Here is a 22,432-nt window from a genome sequence, read left to right as displayed (position 1 = left end):
TCTGTTGTGTGACCGAGGGCCGCATTGATGCTAGCAGAGTGACGATCAAAGGGAGGAGGGGCCTCTGGGTGGGGTGGGGTTGTGCCATTATGGTGGGTGCAGGGGGCAGTAAAGCATGTAGATCTAGTAGTTGAATCCAACAATGTGAAACCAGAAAACCTGACATTAAATGAATCCTAGTTTCCGCGCTTGACCAAATTGTGTGATCCTAGGCAACTGTTTTATTTCACGTTCCATTCTTTTTCTTCATTATTGTATGTAAGAGAACCTCACAGTGCATGACTTCAGGGTGTGCGTTGTGCAAACCATTCTCCTGTGTTTGATTCAATAAATGAAGTTGTTCATGTATAATAGGAAATCAGGCCAATCAAAGAGTGCATATAACAACTGACTTGTCTCTTATTTCACTATTGGCGTTGTTATCAAGGTTTGGGGAGAATGATTGTTTCTGAATTTAATGTTTGAGAAAGCCCCAGGTACAACTACCACTAGGGGGCGAAACACATGTCGGCGTTTGCTTCTTTGGCGCTTGTTCATCTTCCTTGAATCTCACATGAATCCTCATTCTTTTTTAATTCAAAATAAACTCCCACTGGATGTTACGAATAGATTGGATGTATTATTCCAGATTTGAACCGTGAAAAGCAAGTAATGATTTAACCATCTTTCATATGGGGTTACCTACATTTCAATTTCACGTCATATATTGACGTCATCCTCAAAAGGGGTCCAAACCTTATTGGTAACCTATATTGTTTACATTAGGGCATTAAGTAAGAGAGTGCAGGGCCCTTTTTGGATTTTACTGATTGCGGAGGTGCCGTTAAGGGTGGAGAGCAGATAAAACGCCCGGTAATCTATTTACTAGATATTTGTTTTGTCCCACTATTGAGCACATCCGGTGTTATCTACCCAGGCCACCATGCTCTGCTGGTCTCTATACATCTTTTGTAAAAGCTGACCCCACCCCTTTTGCTCGGAGAGTAATTGCAGTCAATGTACAGGCCAGGTGCCAGCAACCCCGCCCTTCTGAATCTCTCCCCCCAAGCCCACTAAGTGCCAATCTTTCTGGAATGCTGGAAATTCAGTTCCTTCTCAAAAGATTCCGGTAGGTGGAACAAAAAAACAAAAAAAAAGGGTGTGGGGGTGGTGCTGCTTGATTTATGATTACCAGGGTCCATACGAATAGAACTGAAAGGCAAATCCACATTCAGAATTGAACACAAGCATATATGTATGTACTCTACAGTGCATATATATCTGATTAGAGACTACATGTCGATTTTATTTTAATGTGCACATGTATGTGAACTCGCCCTGTTACAACTATGCAAATCGGGGGAAGGGCAGATGAGTCCAAACTAGAAACGGGATCTTTGTACATGCAGCATGACGTTCCCGATTTAAGTCCAGAATGCAGTGCGAATAAAGCACTGCTGCGTGAGGATCACGGCTTCCGACTCCTGCTTATCTGCGTCTCTGTGTGAGTAGGAGTCCAGTGCTGCACGCAGAGATCTGTACAGCTGCCGTGTGCGCACTTATCAGCACTTTAGGGCAATAATTCCATTGCAAAAAAAAAAAAAAAAAAAGCAACTTGGGCGCAGTAGACAAGCGAAACTGAAGCAAGATAACAGCGGGTCAAGCATCAACGACAAGCAAAGACCAAAAAAACAAGTGTGGAGACCGCGTTTGTGCATTTTTATATGCCTTTGACTCACGTGGAAAGAAGAGGTGTTGACAGGAGTGAGTGTTTCACCTTTGCAAGTTTTCCAGTCCGTTACTCCCTGTTTCTGGAAGCAGAGGCACAAGCCGCTTTCTGAGGACGGGGGACTGGAGCCTCCAGGCCAGCCTCTCCCTCAACTGGCACCACAGCAATATCATTGCACCATCAGTGGCACCAAGTCATAGGGTAGGAGCACACATACTGTCATGTATCAAACATAAAAAAGCCTGTGCAGTCGCATGCCGAGGGTGGAAGCTGGAGAGTGGGCATATGAGGACAAGCAGAGGCGACTGCTTGAAAAAATACCCACCTCCAGACTACAGTCAACCTTCATTTGTTTGGGGTCACTATCAACATGCCAACGCCGGATCTGAATCTTTCTCAAATGCATCTTTTCATTGGCGCGATTGTGGACATGGTGCAGTTTTGCAACCACCCTCCAGAGTGAAGAGTCCAGTACATGGCTATGATCCCGATGTTTCAGCCTCTGTTCTGGATTCTGGTGAAACAGACTTAGGCTGCTAGGTCTGATGGCCTCTTCCATCATGCTGGTAAAGCATGCCAGAATGCACATGCAGGTTCTACAATGAGATCTGAAAGCCCAGTAGATGCAGCACCAGGGAAATCTCTCCAATTGCATCCAAATTTTGGAAAAGACTGCAAGAGATCTTCAGTGGTGGCTACTGAATTGCGTTCTTGTCAGCGGGAGACCCTCTCCCTTCCCCTCCCAGAGCTGACAGTGGTGACCCTTTCCTCACTTCTGTTACATGAGAGGTAGAGATCAGAGGACTCTAGTCTCTGGCAGAAACTGAGCTCTACATCAACCTGTTGGAGTTGCACACCATCAGTTTCACACTGAAAACCTTCATACTATCTGTCAAAGATAGGCTGATGCAGATGTTCATAGACAACACCACCACCATGTGGTACAACAACAAGTAAGGGTGAGGTTGGGTCTGTGGCCCATGTGCCAGGAGGCCTTGCACTTCTGGACATGGCTGGAAGGTAAAGGCATCTTCTTGGTTGTACAACACCTGGCATTTCTAAACACGAGGTCAGACAAACTGAGCCGTTGATACCTTGCAGGCCACCAATGGCTTTTACACCCAGAGAATAGTGCAAGGTCTCTTCCATGAATGGGGAGAACCTTGGCTCAGTCTATTCGCCACTGCCAAGAATGCACAATTTCAGCACTTTTGAACATTGGAGTTTCCAAAGCGTCTCTCGTTCAGAGGCTCATTCCGTATGGAGTGGAAAATACCACCCTTGCTTCCTCAAAAAGATAAGTACCGACCAGGCCCAAGTCACCCTAGTGGCTCCAGATTGAACATGGAGAGTAGGTTATCCAGAATGCCTGGGCATGAGCTTCTGTCCTCTGACCAGGCTGCCCCTTGGGGGTGCGCTGCATCCCATCCTGCTCATGCTCCATCTTCATGCTTTGAGATTGAACTGCAACTGTTCAGCGTCCTCCCAAGGACATTATTCAGGCAGCCAGACATCCCTCGATGAAATCTGTTGATGCCTGTCATTGCAACACGTTTGTAGCTTGGTGTTCAGACCCACTTCATGCCAAACTGACTGAGGTGTTACTGTTTGTGTTATTTGTTCACCTAGCAAGGCCTTGTCCTGGGCATTAAGGAATATTTGCCAGCTACATTGGCATTTCAGTGGTTGCTGGATCAGCCCCCCATCTGCCCCCCCCCCATCATTTAGGTCACCTGTTGTGGCTCATTTCTTAAAAGGTTTGCAGCACATGTTTCTGCCTTCTCTCTTTATAATGCCCTAGTGGGACTGGAATTTGGTTTCGACCTAACTGATGTGTTCTTCCTTCGAAGCCATGCATAATTGCGCATGCTTTTGACTTTTAAGACAGTTTTTTGTATTTATTACATTGCCCCAGAGGGTGAGTCAGCTTCAAGCTATCCTTTCTGTCTAAGATGGGGCCCCCATTTCACATTGGTCGGACAATCACCCTTCTGTCGTTCTTTGCTCCCACCTCACCCCACTAACAAGGACAGGCTCCTTCGTATGGATCCAAAGAGGGCCCTTAGTTTCTGTATTAATTGTTCAAAGAAATACTGACTCGACCATCAGCTTTTCATTGGATTCACTGCAGCAAAGATAGATCTGGCTGTTCAGAAGAGGAAAATCTCTCGATGAATTGTACTCTGCTACAAAATCTGCTGTGCATTGGCCAAGAAGCATCCTCCAGAAAGTTTGAGGACTCATTCCACTGGAGCCAAGGCTGCAACTGTTGCATTGGCATACAGCTTGCCTATACTTGACCTCTGTCAGGCAGCTACATGGGTGTCACTCCCTATGTTCACAAATGGGTCGGGGGAGAGCAGCATGTTAGGCACTTGGTCCTGCAGGCCTATCTGGTTTAAGACAATTTGCAGTCCCACCCCCGGCGAAGTTATTGCTGTGGTATCTAGTCTAAGATAAGAACTCTCCGGTTAGAAGCGTTTTCCAGAAAATCAAGTTGCGCACCTTTGGTAACATCTTTGTGGTATCTACTGCAGGTTTCTTACCAACCCTCCCTCCCTCCCACTCTGCTCTGCGACCTGCACTGCTTCATCTGGAAGGTCCTCCTTAGTGTCAGCACCCTGGTCACCATTCTGATGTGGCTTCGCGCCTGTGAGTGTGAAATGTATCACAAAAGAAACTGATGCTGGCCCACTGGTTTGGCGCCTCTATAGGCACCACGCATGTCTGCTCAAGAGCAGACACACAGAGGTACTGCTCAAAATTTTCCAAGTCCATTCTGATGCCTGTTGAATATTCTAAGGTAAGGAATCTGCAGTTAGATAGTCTTGGCCACGAAAGGCATTACCAAAGGTAAGTTCATATGGTGCAATGTCCTGTGTGTTTCTTGCTTTTAAGAAACCAAACAGACAGTAAGCTTCCAACATATCAGGAAACAATGGCAATTGGAATCTGCCCCCTCATATTTTGGTCTATAACTGTGATGCCATCAATGCAATACCATCAGTCCTATCCGAAATCGGCTCCTAAACCAGTCAGTCCATCTAGCCACAGTGCCCAGTGGTTGGAAATAAGCAAAGTTAATTCCACTACTAAAGAAATGGTGGATAAATCTATCCTTTACAATCACAGCCCAATCTGTGCTTCCAGCCTTTGCCAAGGTAATGGAGAAGCTTGACAAAATCAAATATGTGCCTTCTTAGAGAAGAATAAGTTACTCTTCCCCTCTGTTGGGTTTCCATCCTAGCTTCAGCACTGACACCACCTTGCTTGAGGTAGCAGACGGGATCAAGCTTACAGTGGTTGAGAGGAGACAGGTTGCTCTGGTTCTTTTGGATCTTTTTGCAACTTTTGATATGGTCTCACACTCCATTCTTCTACAGCGTCTCCTTGGTGTGGGTGGTCTTGCACTGACATGGCTTGTGTTCTTTTTTGGAAGAGAGATCTCAACCAGTTTGGATGGCCCGGTTTGTCTCAGATCCCAAGACACTGTGTTTCGGAGTGCCTCAGGCACATTAAGCCCTACGCTGTTCAATGTGTACATGACCCCCCTCGATGGTGGAATCGTTTGCCATACAAATCATCTTGTAATCTGATGATACACAAATGCTCTTTACGTCCGACCAAAAAACACCCAGTGCTTTCAGTAATTGTAAGGTTTGTATGACCACTGTCTTTCAATGGATCCAGTGTAACTCCAGCACCCATCTGGGATAGGCTTCAGGATATTCCCCTCCCCACACAGTAGTTTGCAATCTGGAGTGAAATTTGATAACTGTGATACTAAGAAAAGCTTGTATTTGCTCCCCCTCAGGCAGCAAAAACCAGTGATCCGGGATTTGATAACTTCTAGGTTGGATTATGCCAACTCACTCTATTAGGGGTTGTCAGCTTACCTCCTAAGGAGACCGCAGCTTGTGCAAACTGCTTCTGCTCGGCTTTTGCTGCATCTCCCCAGGAAAGCTCACATTCAGCCAGTTCTAAAACATCTACACGGGCTGCCTGTGAAATAACGTGTCGGGTTTAAAGGCCTAGTTCTTAATCATAGAGCTTTTTATCGTAATGGCCCTCAATACCTGTTAAACACGTTCACCCCGTATCAACAAACTAGGTCACTTTGGTCTTCCAATTTCATGCTGGTGATTATCCGTCAATTTAGAAGGAAAAATGGGGTGAGAGTTTTTATTCCAATTTGGCAGCTAAGGAGTGGAATGCCCTTCCACTAACTTTCTGGGCCATAGGGTACATTTCACTTTTTAAAACAAAATCTAAAAACCTGGCTGTTTGGGTCTGCCTGTTAGTTTTTTTCATTCATTTGGGCTAGATTTTACTGTTTAGTGGCGAGACACTTGTGGAGTAGCAGCAGCGCTGTATAAATCCATTATTATTATTATTATTATTATTATTATTATGAAGCAAGCAGGACACAAGGGCAGTGGGGATCTAAACTAGAAGGAAGCAATTTTTCATCTTTTTCTAGACCACCAAATCATTTTCCAACACCCCAAAATGTTACCCCTTTGCTGCCAGGCCTTTTCCCCCTCAGGTGTCAAGCCTTTTTTGGCTGTTTGGGGCAGTTCGTGCTTACGTCATCATAACTTTTTGTCCACATAAGCTACCCCCGCCGAATTTGCATCCTTTTTTTCCAACATCCTAGGGATTCTAGAGGTACCCAGAGTTTGGGGATTCCCCTGAAGGAGACTAAGAAATTAGCAAAAATACAGCGAAAATTTCATTTTTGTTTTTAAATAAAGGGAAAAAAGGGCTGCAGAAGAAGGCTTGTGTTTTTTCCACCGAAAATGGCATCAACAAAGGGTCTGTGGTGCTAAAATCACCATCTTCCCAGCTTTCAGGACCAGGCAGACTTGAATCAGGAAACCCAATTTTTCAACACAAGTTTGGCATTTTCCTGGGACATACCCCGTTTTTACATTTTTTTGTGCTTTCAGCCTCCTTCCAGTTAGTGACAGAAATGGTTGTGAAACCAATGCTGGATCCCGGAAAGCTAACATTTCTGAAAAGTAGACCTAATTCTGAATTCAGCAAGGGGTAATTTGTGTAGATCCTACAAGTTGTGCTACAGAAAATAACAGCTTAAATGAAAATATATTGAAATAGAGGTGAAAAAACAGCAATTTTTCTTCACTTTTTACTCTAACTGTTTCCTGCAATGTCAGATTTTTGAAAGAATATACTGTTATGTCTGCTGGACTCTTCTGGTTGTGGGGATATATAGGGCTTGTAGGTTCATCAAGATTCCTAGGTACCCAGAGCCCATAAATGAGCTGCACCTTGCAATGGGTTTTCATTCTATACCGGGTATACAGCAATTCTTTTGCTGAAATATAAAGAGTGAAAAATAGGTATCAAGAAAACCTTATTTTTTCTAAAATGGCACAAGAGAACGTGTTGAGAAGCAGTGGTTATTTGCACATCTTTGAATTCCGGGGTGCCCATACTAGCATGTGAATTACAGGGCATTTCTCAAATAGACGTCTTTTTTACACACTGTCTTACATTTGGAAGGAAAACATGTAGAGAAAGACAAGGGGCAATAGCACTTGTTTTGCTATTCTGTGTTTCCCCAAGACTCCTGATAAAAATGGTACCTCACTTGTGTGGGTAAGCCTAATGCTCGTGGTAGGAAATGCAACATGAACACATCACATTTTTACATTGAAATCTGCCGTGTTTTTTGCAAAGTGCCTAGCTGTAGATTTTGGCCTCTAGCTCAGCTGGCACCTAGGGAAACCTACCAAATCTGCGCATTTTTTAAAACTAGACACCTAGGGGAATCCAAGATGGAGTGACTTGTGGGGCTCTCACCAGGTTCTGTTACCCAGAATTCTTTGCAAACATCAAAACCTTGCCAACAAAACACTTTTTCCTCTCATTTCGTTGACAGAAAATTCTGGAATCTGAGAGGAGCCACAAATTTCCTTCCACCCAGCGTTCCCCCAAGTCTCCGGATAAAAATAGTACCTCACTTGTGTGGGTAGACCTAGTGCTCGTGACAGGAAATGCCCCAAAACACTATCTGGACACATCAAAATTATTATATTCGATTGTATTCTATTGTATTGTATTGTTGTATTTATAAAGCGCATTCAGGCTGTAGCATCGAAGCGCTAGGGAGCAAACAGTAAGTCAAGGGGGTCCAGATCCGAGAAAAAGATCACAAAGAACGTGTGAGGCACCTAATGCGAAAACAGCCAGGTTTTAAGTTCTTTCCTACAACGGAGGTATGTCTCCTCCCGCCTAATAGAGGGTGGAAGAGTATTCCATAGTCTTCGTGCGACTGCTGAAAAAGCTTTGTCCCCCCCCCCCCCCCCCCCCCCCATCGAGCCCGATGGCAACGGGGTACCGAGATCAGCTGCAGGTTAGCCGAACTTAGCTGTCGGCACAGCTGATAGGACTGTAAAACGGAGCTCAGATAAGAGCAGCCCTCCTGGTGATAAGCCTTCTACATGAGGCACAATGTTTTAAACTTAATCCCTTTATAGTTATATTAGGCCGATATGCCCCCGGGAGAGGAGGGGAGGGGGAGGGGCTTTCCTTTCCTTTCCTTTCATGCCTCTGCCGGCCCCCTCCTCCCGAGTGAAAGAGAAATGGTAAGCATTTCTCTTCAGCATTGCGCTGGAAGCATGCTCCCAGCGCGATGGGAGGTGACCTCTTCCCCTTCCCACCAGAAGTGTTGAAACAAAGCCACATATAAGTGCCATCCCTGCACACCATCATCAGTTTCTTGCTGGACTATCTTCACACCCGTGAACATGGAGCATAAAACAAATATTGATAGCAGTGTGCAGATTTCTAAAATGACAACACTCTGATGTACTGGGAGGTGACAGGGTAGTGAGGAATCTACAGTTATATAGGATATCCACCATAAAGTGTTACCGAAGGTAAGTAACTTATTGTATTGATGGATACTTCTAACCACAGATTCGTAACCTTTCAAATGAACACCAAACCAGTACTTCTAAACGTGAAGGGTCTGTGGAATGGACTCAGACCAAAAAATCTTGAAAGAGTGCACAGGTGAAAAGTTCTTTCTACCGAACCTTGCTGTCAACACAGTAGTTTGTGAAAGTGTGCACCAGCGCCTTTGTCACAGACTCGTAGATGTCGGGTACAGGCACTTCGTGTGCCAACGCGTTGTTAGTGGCTTTTCCGGAGGCTGCTTTTGGCAAGATCATAGCATATCTGAATTTAGTGGATTATCCACCTTGACAGAGTCCTCTTTTGCACAGTCTTCTCTTACTTTGCCCTGGAGAACTCCACAACAACTGATCGCCCACCCTTTGGTACGATTGATGTAAAAGGTTCAAGCTCTTTTGGGGTCTAACCTGTGGAGCCTGTCCTCTTCTTTCGATGGGTGAGGTAGGGCAAGGAATGCTAGGTGGATTGCCTAGATCTGCACCACAGATTTATCTGGAGACATTCAGGCGTTCCTGGTGGAAATGATGTTTGGTGGTTCCAGGATGTTTGGATAAAAGTTTTATTTGGCATCCGTGTGACCCGCTCCTTAGGCTTATTGTCTGTGACTCGCCAATTTCTCCTCAATACCAGAAATTCAAAGGCTTCCCTTGAGGCTTTTCTCTGTTCCCTGCTATGACTGCTGCCAAGCGACTCTGATTTCCACACTGTTGTTCATCTGCGATCGGTCACAGGCAGGATTTGTTATTGTTTGCCCGACTGGCTTACAATTACCTCAGACCGGTGGGTCTCAGGTGATTCCAAATGGTTTCACTCTTCCTTTTCTAATTACCCTTTCATCCTTATCTTCCCACGTTTACCTGGACCTTGGTGGATCATACCACCATCCTTTCCATGGGAGTGCACACTCTGCTGGACAGAGGAACAGTAGAGAGAGACCCTGAGGCAGAGAAAAGCATGAGGTACTTCTTGGTGCCCAAGAAAGATGGTAGACTGAGACCTTCAGTTCCAGGACACCTTTCTCCTGAATGGCACATTCAAAATGCTGACCCTTGCCGAAATCCTCTTGGCTGTTGACCCTGGGGTTTGGATAGGGTTGTTGAACTTGCAGGAGGTCTATTTCCACATGCTTGACTAGCAGTTCAAGAAGCATTCCCTACCCAACCCCCGGTGTGTGTGTGTGTGTGTGTGTGTGTGTGTGTCTCTCTCTCTCTCTCTTTCCTTTTCTATCTCTCTCTCTCCTTCTCTCTCTCTCTCCTTCTCTCTCTCTCTCACACACACACACACACCCCCCCCCCCCCTCCCTCCCTCCCTCCTCTACACCTTTTGCCTGATATTGATGCTAACTTGGCTGGGGGTGTGCTGGCACCCCAGCACCAGTGTTCTTTCCCTAAAGTGTACCATTGCTTTCACAGTTGGCACACCCCTGGCACACAGCTAAGTCCCTTGTAAAAGGTACCAGTGATACCAAGGGCTCTGTGTTCAGGAAGGGTCCCTAAGGACAGCAGCATGTATTGTGCCACCCTAAGGGACCCCTCACCAAGCACATGCACAGTGCAATTGCAGATAGCAGGCCTTACATCCCTAGGGCAGGGTGCACTATACCACAGGTGAGGGCATAGGTGCATGAGCAATATGCCCCCACAGAGTCTAAGTCCATTCTTAGACATTGTAAGTGCAATGTGGCCATATTGACTACATGGGCTAGGAGTTTGTCATTACGAACTCCACAGCTCCGTTATAGCTTCACTGAAAACTTGGAAGTTTGGTAACAAACTTCTCCGCACAATAAAACCCACACTGCTGCCAGTGTAGGATGTATTGTAAAATGCTCATAGAGGGCATCTTAGAGATGCCCCGTTAATTTTACCCGACCCTTTACTGCAGGACTGACCAGTCTGTGCCAGCCTGCCTTTAACAGACAAGTTGAACCCATGTGGTAAGAGCCTTTGTGCTCTCTGGGGGAAGAAACAAAGCCTGCTCTGGGTAAAGGTGCTTCACACCTCCCCCCTGCAGGAACTGTAACACTTGGCGGTGAGCCTCAAAGGCTCAGGCCTCCTGTTACAGTGCCCCAGGGCACTCCAGCTAGTGGAGATGCCCACCCCTTGGACCAAGCCCCACTTTTGGTGGCAGGTCTGGTGGGAAAATTAGGAAAAACAAGGAGGAGTGACATCTTCATCTGGGACCACCCCTATGGTGTCCAGAGCTGTAGTGACCTCCTACTTGCAGAATCCTTTATCTTATTTTGGAGGAAAGCATTAGGCGCCCAGCTCTGTTTGCACACTGCACCCGGCCTCCCCCTGTGCAGCTGACGGTGTGTGTTTGGTATGATCTTGTGACTACTGCTGAATCTGCAAAAACCAAACAAAGTACATTTGATACATATGCTTGACACCTATTGAAAGCTGTACTTACTTGCAACAGTTCTTCTGGTTCTAGTAATAAAGTAACAAAATATATTTTTGCTTTATAAAAACAATTGGCCTGGAGTTAGTCATTGAGTGTGTGCGTCATTTCTTTACTGTGTGTTTACAACAAATGCTTTGCACTACCCTCTGATAAGCCTAATTTCTCGACCACACTGCCACAAAAGAGAGCGTTAGTATTATCTTTTTTAGCATCTGTTAAGCCTTTGGCGAACCCCTGGACTCTGTGCACACTAAACCTCATTTGGTATGGTGTATATACAAGCCAGCTTCCTACAGGCTGGACATCATGGTGGTTCCCCTATTGAACACTCTGCCTTAATGCCGGAATTGATGAGATCATTCGATGCCATCTGGCCAGCCATGAATGGCTTTTGCATCTGGAGTTGGTTGAAGGTGTGTTGGGTGTTCCTTGGGTTGATCTTTTTGCCACATTCAAGAACGGTCAGTGTAATGCATTTGAATTTGTGGCGTTTCCGCCCCAGGCTTGTTAAGTGAGTTCTATGTCTTTGGGACTCTTGTCTTCTTTATTTGTTTCACCCTCTGCTGTTTCTAAAAGATCAGTAGGGACCAGGCTCAATTCATCTTTATAGCTCTGGACAGGGCGCAGGAGATCTCGTACTCTGAGTTGCAGATCTGTATGCCTGGCCTCCACTTCAGCTGCGTCTTCTAGAGGACCTACTGCCAAACAACAGGGTATGGTACTTCAGCTGAACCTCCACAACTTAATTCCTCCATATGTTGAGATTGAGTGGAACCACCAGAGGAGTTTTTATTTGCCTGAAGAAATTATGACTTTTATATTTGCTATATCTGTCTAGTTGGCCTGTTCTGGCCGTTGGGAAGCGTTTGTGGCCTGGTGTGAGGACTGCTGGATGCTTCTGCTTCAAGTTAAGCTTTCTGATGTATTTCTTTTTGCTCGGTCTTTAGCTCAGCAAGGTCTTGTGGTGGGCACCAATAAAGTTGCCTATTGCCCCTTTTGGCCTTACTCCATTTTCCAAAACAGGTCTCTTTGTTCATGTCATCTGGAGAGTTGTGTTTTTGTTTTTCAATTGTTCACACCTGTTATCTCCTGCACCTTTTTTTTTAATGCTGCAGTGAGACCTTAATTTGGTTCTTAAGTTCTTGATGCACATATTTTGATGCCATGCACAGCTGTTCTTTGTTGTTGCTCATCCTTAAGTCTCTGTTCCTCATAACAATCATGTCGGCACACCCTACCAGTGAGCTGCAGGTGCTGTTGGTGCAGGCTCCCTATACCACCTTTTTTCCAGGTAAATTGTTGTCCATGGCTCAGGCATCCTTTCATCTGAAAGTGGTGTCACCTTTCCATCTAAGGCAGTCTATCACACTACCCACTTTTTTCTCTCTACCACATCTCTCTGAGATGAAGGAGAGGCTTCATTGGTTAGAGCCAAAGAGGACCCTTAGTTCCTGTATAAATCAGACTAAGAAGGACCAAGTGTTGACCAATTGTTTATTGGATTTACTAGTAAAAAGAAGGGAGGGGGCATTCAAAAACTGACCTTATTGAGATGAAAATGCCCTGTATCAAATTGTGTTATTCTGTGGCTAAGAAGAAGCTTCTTTGGGAGCCTTTGGATTCGTTCCACCAAAGGCAAGGCCACTGCTATTGTTTTGGGTAGGGATGTTCTATTGCTGAACATCTGCCAATCTGCTGCATGGGCATACATTCACTTCTTTACCAGGCACTATTGTCCTGATTCTCCGGTCTGCAGGCAGGGCTGTTTTGCCTGTTCAGACCAGCAAGACCTTGTGGAGTAAAGTATACTCCTTGGACCCACCATCTTGTTTTAGAATCCGGCTTGTGCATGTATTCATCAGAAGAACAAGGTATTTACCTTTGTTAAAGCTCATTCTGGTGGATGATCTAATCACAGATTCATAACTGACCTATCCTCCTGTCTCCTTTTGATAAGTCATAATGTCTTATTTTAGGTTCAGTACCATGCCTGCCTACTTACTAGTGTGGTGCTCTTCATCTGAGAGTACAGAAGTTATTTGTATTGAAACTGACATAGGTGCTCAAGGGTGACGCCAATATACAAATCCCCACTGCATCATTCCTGGATGTGGGAGGAGGCTGCTGTGAAGTCCAAGGGCACCACCTAATTGCATGCAGCAGCTGTTGTAGGAAAGATTTCTGGGCTCAGTCTGGTGCCTGGGTGAACCTGCCGTTCGATATTGTATCCACAAAGAAGAGGGTTATCTAAGTTAAGCAACTTATTCTGTTTGACAATCTCCCCCACCTCCTTACCCAGCACATGATAGCTAGATCATCTTTCCAAGCGCAGGAAAGGGTCTCCAGTGAGCTGAGAGCCCCATGAGTACCGATCATTGCTCAAGATCCTCTGTTTCACCATCTAAGTGCGGAGATCTCGACCTGCCTTCACACTGTTGGGTTAGGCTGAACCAGTCTCTCCTGGTGGGAGCAGTGCTACCAACTTGTTAGTTCAGGAAGGGAAGTATGTCGCCCTTATGCTCGACACATCCTCACTCCCCCAATTTAGAAGATGCACAATATTCAGCACAAGCACCAAGAGGAACCTGTCTCAGTTGAGTCCCTTTTTTTGGTCAGGCGTCAAGTAAAGTGTTGGTAGGTGATCTCACTGATGCCGGTTGAGAACTGCGCCCAGGTTTTTGTGACTGTTTGCACTCCAGGACATGGAAAGACAGGAGTTTACACCAACTATCTGTTATCAGCCCAGGCTTTCAACACCTATAGGGTCATAGCTGATAATTGCAATACATTCCTTCAGAAGTCCTTTCTTGCTTCCCTCTTCTCTGGAAAAATGAATTATGTCATGCACAGTACTAATATGCCAATCTGATGCTTCAGGAACAGCTGGATGTTGAAGTGACTTGGCCTTTTCTTCACTCACAACTAAGCTCACGTGCTGGCTGACATATTGATGTCCATTCTCAGTTCAGACTCTCTCCAGAATGCCTCACTGTCAAAATGTGGAACCAGCATTACTTACACAGGATGGTGCCATGTAGCCTAAGCCGGCCCCTTGTACTTTACTGAAGTCCTGGCTCCGGAGGCTGTTGTTCTGCAGCTGCATAAGCTTTGTTGCTGCCCATTCATGACAGATGGTCAGCTCTCTTGAAGCTCTGTTTATGTGAAGTCCCGGCTGGCCAATGCCCTCAATACCCTATTCAGCTTAGAGTTCTCTGCAACTTACTCAAAATCCTATTCTCCTTGATACTCTAAAAAATAATCCAGTTTATGGACTCTGGGCTTGCAAATGCTTTCCTTCCCCACAGAGAGTATTGGCCATCATTCAGGCTATTTCATTCTTTCTTTATGACTTGCTGATTCCAGGGACAATTTAGAGTACATGCATTCTACCTAATAATGGTCCACATGCCTTTTTGGCTACGAAAAGTCTTCTTCCAGTTGTAGGACTTGGTGATGTTAGTCCATACAGGCACACAGACATCCTCTTCTATATTCAAAAGTAAGTACTACCTCCTGGCAAATAGAAATGTAGCAGAGGCCCATAACTCAGGACATTCCTGCTGGTCCTATAGTTGTGGAGGTCAGCGGCCAAAGAGTGGACGGCCTGAGAAGGCATGTTCACTCTCCCTACCAATGCTATTGTTTTTTATGTAAGGGGTTGTATTATTTGGGGTGGGTGACTACCCACCTCCAGGAACAATCACAACCCTTGTTGAGGTGAACCTTCAAAATCATAGTAAAATAACCTGAGCTCAACCCCCTGGTAGCTATGTCACCGATAAGACAGATTTAACTTAGGGCAATTTGTAAAAATATTTATGCGTTACTAATTACAGTAATAAAGTTGAAATACAAGACATTAGAAAAATAAAGTAAAATTTAATAAACAAAGACACCAAAGTGACAAAATACTATGAAGGGAACTGGAGATATGAATTTTTGAAGTTTTAAGGAGGAATAGCAACAAGAGTCATAAAGTGCTAATGACTCAACAAAATTGGGATAAGTTTGTGGTTTGGAGAGGTAGTCCCAGATTGAAACACCTAAAGTTAGATTGTGTTGTCCCCAGCCCAGCAAGGACTTGCTATGGGCACAGTTAAAGGGGTACCTGTCAGCTCTTTCGGCTTTTTGGCGGTTGCAGATCAGCCTTGATGTGTTTTTTGAAGGGTTTGCAACATTTGCTTCCAACCTCCCCTTTGTCAAGCCTCAGTGGGACCCTAACTTGGTTCTTACCTTCCTGCGGTGTACTCCTTTTGAAACACAGCACAGCTGCCCACTACAGCTTCTCACCCTCAAGACAATGTTCCTCAATGCCATAACATTGGCGAGGCAGATGAGTGAGCTGCAAACCCTCTCTGTTAACTCTCCATGCACTAACATCGTCCCAGACCCGCTGGTCCTGAGAACCCAAGCTTTCTTTCTTCAAAAACTAGTGACTTCTTTTTACGTCGGGCAAAGCATCACCTTACCTCTGTGTTTTTTTGTTCCACCTCACCCCTCAAAGGCGGAGGAGACTCTCCCATTGGCTGGATCCTAAAAGGGCTCTTAGCTTTTATATTGATTGTACCAGTGAACATTGTGTGGATGCTCAGCTGTTTGTGGGATTCACTAGAGCAAAGAAGGGCAAGGCATTGCAGAAAAGGACTATCTGCCGGTGGATCGTACTTCATTTAAATGTGCTATGCATTGGCCAAGAAGCAGCCCCTGGAAGGCTTGCAAGTTCAATACATCAGAACCAAGGGTGTGGCCACTGTGTTGGTATGCGGGTTCTTGATCTTTGACAGACTGAGACGTGGGCATCACTGCATACATTCATAGACTACTACTGTCTGAACATCCATGCCCATCGATATGGGCATTTTGCCCTCTTGGTTCTGAAAGACTTTTTGATTTGAGTCAGTTCACAGACCCACCATCTGGGAGGTACTGCCTTGATATCTGTTCAAAAATTTAGAAATCTGTTGGTAGAAGTAGCTATCAGAAGAACAAGTTGCTTACCTTCCATGATGCTTTTTTTAGTCTATACTTGAACTACAGATTCCTCACTGACTCTCCCTTTCTCCCTATGCTGCGAATTGTGCTCTCTACAACAAAAAATGGTTCCACATATAGAGATTTGTACACTGGTCAAAGCCAGTTTGCTGTTGGACTATGCGTTTGGGGGCATGGAGAGCCCTGAAAGCGACTGATGTCTGAGTACACAAATGGTGTCTATATGAGGTTCTGCGTGTCACTTCCAGGATGGAACATTTCTGTTGCCATGACGTGACCAGTTGGAGCACAGGGTGTACTTAAAATGTTTCTGGAGTCAGCCTGAATTTGGGGAATAATCAAAAGGTGAGGAATGTGTGATTACATACAGCATCTACTAGAAAGAGCGTTAACGAAGGGAAGTAACATGTTCAATTTGTGCATTACACCCAGCGACATGTACACGTTTCAAGCTATGAAATTAGTAAAATAATGAAATATTCATACTCCCAAGTGTTCATAACTGTTTCAGGCCAGTTCAGGGTTTTGGTGTTAGGCCACCAACCTCAGTCTTTGAGATGTCACTCAGGGGAGAAGCACAACTTACAACATTTGGACTTTAGTCCAGAGTTGATGCCAAAATCCTCCACCAGCTCCGTTACTGAGTCAAGATCTAGCAAACAATACAACATGATGCCCTCTCCATGTAGCAAAATAATCAGGTGCTTTCCTGCCAAATTCAGATCTCTGGAAAAAAAACCTTTGCAGAAATGGCAGGCAAGGGCTTGATGGCCACAGCAAACAGTAGCAGTCATAATAGATTGCCTTGCGTATTCCATGCTCTCTCCTTCTGTGCCCGACTGGTACCTCTCCTTAAGTACAAGACGATCAGTCAGTACAGATCCTTGACAGTGGGTTTACATAGGAGAGACATCCAGTCGATCAGGAGCAGGCTGAGATTCGTGGCCTAGGTAGGACCATCAACCAGTCAATCAAATGCAATAGCACTTACTAGGGAATTTATTATGGCCCAGGTCAGTACTGTTTTGATCATGGTGCACCTGGGTGGTCTGTACAGACATTAATTCTGTTGGTTAGGAGCTTTCCTAACATGTTATAGTCCAGATTCAGCATGGACAGAGACTGAGAGGGGATTCTGTCAATTGGATACTTGTCTGTTTTTAGTAAGACTCTATGACGTCATCCCTTGGAGTAGGTGTAATTGTATTTTGGTGCTGTCAGAGTAATAGAGTTCCAGGAGAAGGAACTAGTCCATGTCTGGTGACTTTCCTTTGCCAACATCTATAACACTGCTCCTATTTCAACTACCATGATAGAGGATTCCAGCAATTCCATCTATCTGCTTTGTAGTCTTGTCAGATTGGCAAGTCAGAATCTCAGTCGTCTTGTCTGCACGTTGGACAGATGCACTGGAGTGAAGAATTGAATAATACTGGGTGAAAATGATGTTGTTCCCACATGCAGTGTGTGCCCCCTCACGCCCTCTTCAGAGTTGACAATTCAGGCATAGGGGCACTGGTCCTTAGGAGCAATGGCAGTGTCTTACCAGTCCTCTCACTATCAATGCCCTCCCGGCTGTCTATGAACAATAACAAAGACAGGTTTGCAGTAAAATAATTGTGGGAAAAATGTAGACCACAAAAAAAGTTGTCAAATATCATCTACTGAAGAAGTAGAATTCAAAAAGTTGTGACTATAAAAAAATTGAAAATTATTGCGAGTTACGTGGCAAATGTGAGTGTACTGAGAGCAAAGGCAAGTTGGCATCCTCCTGCTAAAGTAGTGAGGAGCATTTACAGTGGTGTGGGGACAGGGGACTAGTAATGGGATCTTTGTGTATATGGATGGGTAGCATTGTGGGGTAGTAAAAGGACTGTTAGGGTTCAAAGATTGTTAGTGTTAAGAGGTCGGAGCTGGTAGGGCTCAATGAAGGGTGTTGTTGGAAAATGGCCCCTCTGAAAGGTCACCCCCAAACCTTTTGCCTTCCTCCTATTCTTTTTCTGACCTCATGTTTGGTGGCTTTAGGACTCTGGACAGTTTACCACTGCTAAACAGTGCTAAAGTGCATGTGCTCTTTCCTTAAAAACATGGTAACATTGGCTCATACCCAATTGGCATGTTTAATTTACTTGTAAGTCCCTAGTAAAGTGCACTACATGTGGCCAGGGCCTGTAAATTAAATGCTACTAGTGGGCCTGCAGCACTGATTGTGCCACCCACATGAGTAGCCTCCTAACTTGCATTTTCACTGCCTCTTAAACTTGGCATTTAAAACTACTTGCCAAGCCTTAAACTCCCTTTTTTCTACTTATACGTCACCCCTAAGGTAGGCCCTAGGTGGCCCATAGGGCAGGATGCTATGTAGTTAAAAGGCTGGACGTGTAATTATGTGTTTTACATGTACTGGTAGTGAAAAACTCATAAATTCGTTTTCCACTACTGTGAGGCCGGCTCCTCTCCTCTAGCATTAGGACTGCCTTCATATACTTTTGAGTGGTAGATTCTGATCTGGAAGGAGTAGCCATGTCGTGTTTGGTATTGCCAGACTGCTTACTGATGAAATTGGACTTAATATTAGTATTTTAGAAATGCCACTTTTAAAAAGTGGGCATTTCTCTGCACTTACTGCCTTCTGTGCCTTACAGCCTGTCTCCAATCCACGTCTGGTCTGTGCTGGATGACAACTCCCCTTGTGTATTCCAACCATAAACACAGGACACCCAGTCACATCTGCATACTGAATTGGTCTTCCTGGGCAGGAAAGGGGGAGGGGCTCACACTTACATTTCAAAGGTTAGTGGTCTGTCCTCACACAAGGATTGATTAAACCCCCCCAACCCACAGGGCAGACAAGACTGGGCTGAAAGGGGAACTTGTGCACTTCACACCCACGTCAAAGGCATTTTAGGGTATATAAACTGGGTCTCTGAACCCACCAAATCAGACACTTCTGGACCTGCACTGGCTGACCAAAGGACTCATCTGGACTGCTTTGCTGAGAAGGACTGCTGCCCTGATTGTTGCCCTGCTGGCCTCTGACTCTGCAGGAATAACTCTGCCTTCCTCCTGAAGTGCTCTCCAAGGGCTTGGATTGAGTTTGCCCTCTGTTTCTGAAGTCTCAGGGCCAACAAAGACTTCACCTTTTCAAGAAACTCGTTGTGGGTCGAAAATTGTCGCAGTGCCTACAAAAATCGACGCAAAGCCTGCATCGTGGCTGGGGAATCGCCGCACTGATGACTGGAACGACGCAGCCCTGACTTCCCGCCTGCCGTGGGACAGAAAATTCGACACATCCTCTACCGGATCGTCTCAGCACCTGCTCCTTCTACCAGTGCGTTAAGGATTTTAAACTCATAATCCCTGGGCGTCAAAAATATCCCTGCATCACGGTGAGGAACCAAGACTGCACGCTGGAAAAACTATGCAACCCTTTGCAGCATGGAAAGAAACAACACATCGTCTGTGCTGCACCGGAAAATCAGATGCAACACCTTATTTTTCCATGCATTTCCTCCTCTGCGGTCCCTGTGTGTTGTTTTCTTCATGCATCCCAGGTACTGTGTGTAACAAAGAAACAACCTTTGATTTCTAAAGGATTGAGACTCTTTTAAACCTTTTAAAAGTGATATTTCGACTTATACTTATTATATCTTTGTCGTTTTGACCTTATTTCATTCAGATAAATATTATCTATTTTTCTAAACCTGTGTAATGTATTATTGTGGTGTTTCACTATGTTACTGTATGATTTATTCCACAACTAATTGACCTATTGCCTTCTAAGTTAAGTTGACTGCTCAGTGCCAAGCTACCAGAGGGTGAGCACAGGATAATTTGGATTGTGGTCCCTAGTTGGACAAGGGTGTATACCTCTGCCAACTAGAGACCCCATGACTAACAAGTAGCATGAAGGAGTACTAAGGGTTTTTTAGGTTAAGGAAGGGATTAAGAGATGGGGGTTGTTAGGGTTCAGGGCAGTGTAGTTCCAAAGGAGCTCTAACGTTTTTATGGTTTAGGGAATGGAAGCATAACTATTTAGTAAGGGGCTCTTATGGTTCAGTGATTGGTAATGTTGATGACTAGTTAGAGTTCTTTAGGGGTCAGTGATGGGAACTGTAAAAGGGGTGCTTTTTAAGGTTCAGGTAAAGGTAGCATAGAAAGGTGTTATTTGTGTTTAGTTAAATATGCAGAAAGGGGTAGTACGTGGTTTTAAGGTTCAGGGAAGGAAAGCATGAAGAGCTAGTAAGGGATTGTTAAGTTTCAGAAATTTGTAGCATTCAGGGGTAGTTAGGGCATTTTAGAGTTTAGGAAAGCGTTGCTTTAAAGGTTGAGTAATTTTTAAAGGTTCAGGGTTGGGAAGCATTAAGGAATACCAAAGGGTTATTAGGGCACAGTTAGATGCATGAAAGCATGAATGTAATTACTCAACATTTTTGGACTTGTCAAGGGGAATAATGGACCACACGGTTTTATTGTGGTCAACATTTTAAAAGTAGTCTTTTTACATACAGCTTAAAAATATCTTAGTCTCCCCTCCAGTGATGTCCGATTAGACCTTGCAAATTCATCACCAACATCCAATTTATCAGGCAGTGTTTTTTTCCAGGAAATGTCGTTCAATCTTTGTACAGTTCAGGTCTTGTAAAATAGCACTTCTGGCATCCACCACCTCGTTGATGCATGCTTCTTGACCACCACCTTGAATTCTTCCACTCTAGACCAACTCTTTCCTGTAAAATCCTTATGAAACTTGGGGTAATTCACGTTTGTTCTGATGTTCTCTCTAAAAGTTGTATCATACAGATTAGTCACCTCCATGCACTGTAATAGAATGCTGCTAAGTGGTCTCTGTCAACCAACAGGTTATGGTCAGTTAAAATTTTGCTCATATATTCTGTGCTTTCCTTCAGCATGTACAATAATGTAGCCACACTCGTATTGAGGTCATGCACAGCTAAATGAAAAGAGTATTTGCGGTCCAGTGAATGCCTCTTCTGCCACATATTATGCACACCACAGAGATGATCATCTGTTCCTGGTCATATCGAACCCGTTATAATACATTCCACTCGTGGATATCACAACGTAGCTGTCTGCCGTTTGGTATGCCGTAGTTCAGACAAAGGTTGTTAGAAGGACATTCATGAAAGTTACACAAACAAACACCAATGTATGAAGTTCATTACCAATATTCACTTCTACTGGGCTGTACCATAAACCTTTGTTTTATGGGGCCATCAACCTTGCAAACCCCCATTCTTCACCAGTACAAGCTCCCAACTGGCATAGGAGAAAAAGGAGATCAAATACAATGTCTCTACATTGCCTTAGAAGTCTGGTATCCTCCTTCCTGTCCAGGTGTTTCCCTTGTAGGTACGCAAAATGGGACCCCCAGTGCATCAAATATGATGACACTTGTTTTCCCTGAGCCCTCCATATTACTTGCATTCCAAGCTAGAGAGGTTTTCTTTCTTGTTGGAACTATTGCAATAAGAAAATCTTTCTGGTCAGGGCACTAGTTCCTATCATCACCAACATGTCTCCCAGCATTGGTCTTCTACTCAAGACAGGAGCAAAATTATTATGTTGGTGGGCAAGGTCTTGCCAAAAGTATTGTTATGAGTCACATGTCCTTCGAATAGGCAAATACATTCATAATTCTCTGGTTACAAAGAGGAGCCCAAAATTATTGGTTGAACTGAAATGCTGGCTAAAAGAACACTACTAAACAAAATATCCCACCCAGGGTAGACACTAGCACTGTCCCAGAAACCTTTACAAAAGCAGGCTACAATTCTAAGCACCACGAACTTGTTTTTTGAAGTATTATTACACATATGAGTGTAGTGCTAGTGGTGCACAGATTACAGCTAATACAGCCTTTGATGAGTGAATTGTTGGGAAAATATGGGTCAGTGAAACAATTATAGAAGGAATTCAATTTTCTGAATAGTTTGGTAATGCAGGTACAGACCAGCACATAATCTACATTTTGAGAAATCTCAGTTATAGTGTATATGCAGGCCAGTATCTTCTGTTGAAAACTGCAGAGGACACTGTAGTATGTATTTAGTATGCAAATGCTGTCCACCTACTGGACATATGATGCTACCATCACTCATTACCAAAGCACATATCAGCAGTGTATAAGTACCTGTATGATAAGGTTTGGTACATAAGGGGAATAGTTTGAAAGGTGGGCAACTAAGTGGTCTAGTATGTTCAGTGGTATTCGCAGAAGAGTAACACAGTGTTAACCAGGTAGTCTTGCGACAAGGTTGGAAGAGATGCTTAATAATGGCGCTCCTTTAAGCCTGATGTGGCAAAGTGATAGAAGTGCGCATACCAGTTTAAATATGGCATCTTGCAAGTATGTTCCTGGCT

At 44.5% G+C, this 22,432-nt stretch overlaps 1 protein-coding gene across 1 annotated transcript in view; it reads left to right on the top strand.

Moving 5' to 3' along the window:
- The window catches only part of URB1 (URB1 ribosome biogenesis homolog), a 683,114-nt gene that overhangs the window by 265,652 nt on the left and 395,030 nt on the right, over positions 1 to 22,432 (top strand). The gene's annotated exons all lie outside the window — the stretch shown is intronic.

The sequence above is a fragment of the Pleurodeles waltl genome, chromosome 8 (genome assembly GCF_031143425.1).
Source record: "Pleurodeles waltl isolate 20211129_DDA chromosome 8, aPleWal1.hap1.20221129, whole genome shotgun sequence".
Taxonomy (NCBI): Eukaryota; Metazoa; Chordata; class Amphibia; order Caudata; family Salamandridae; genus Pleurodeles; species Pleurodeles waltl.
The sequence above is the reverse complement of the archived record's forward strand: the minus strand, read 5'-3'. Positions and strand labels throughout refer to the sequence as shown.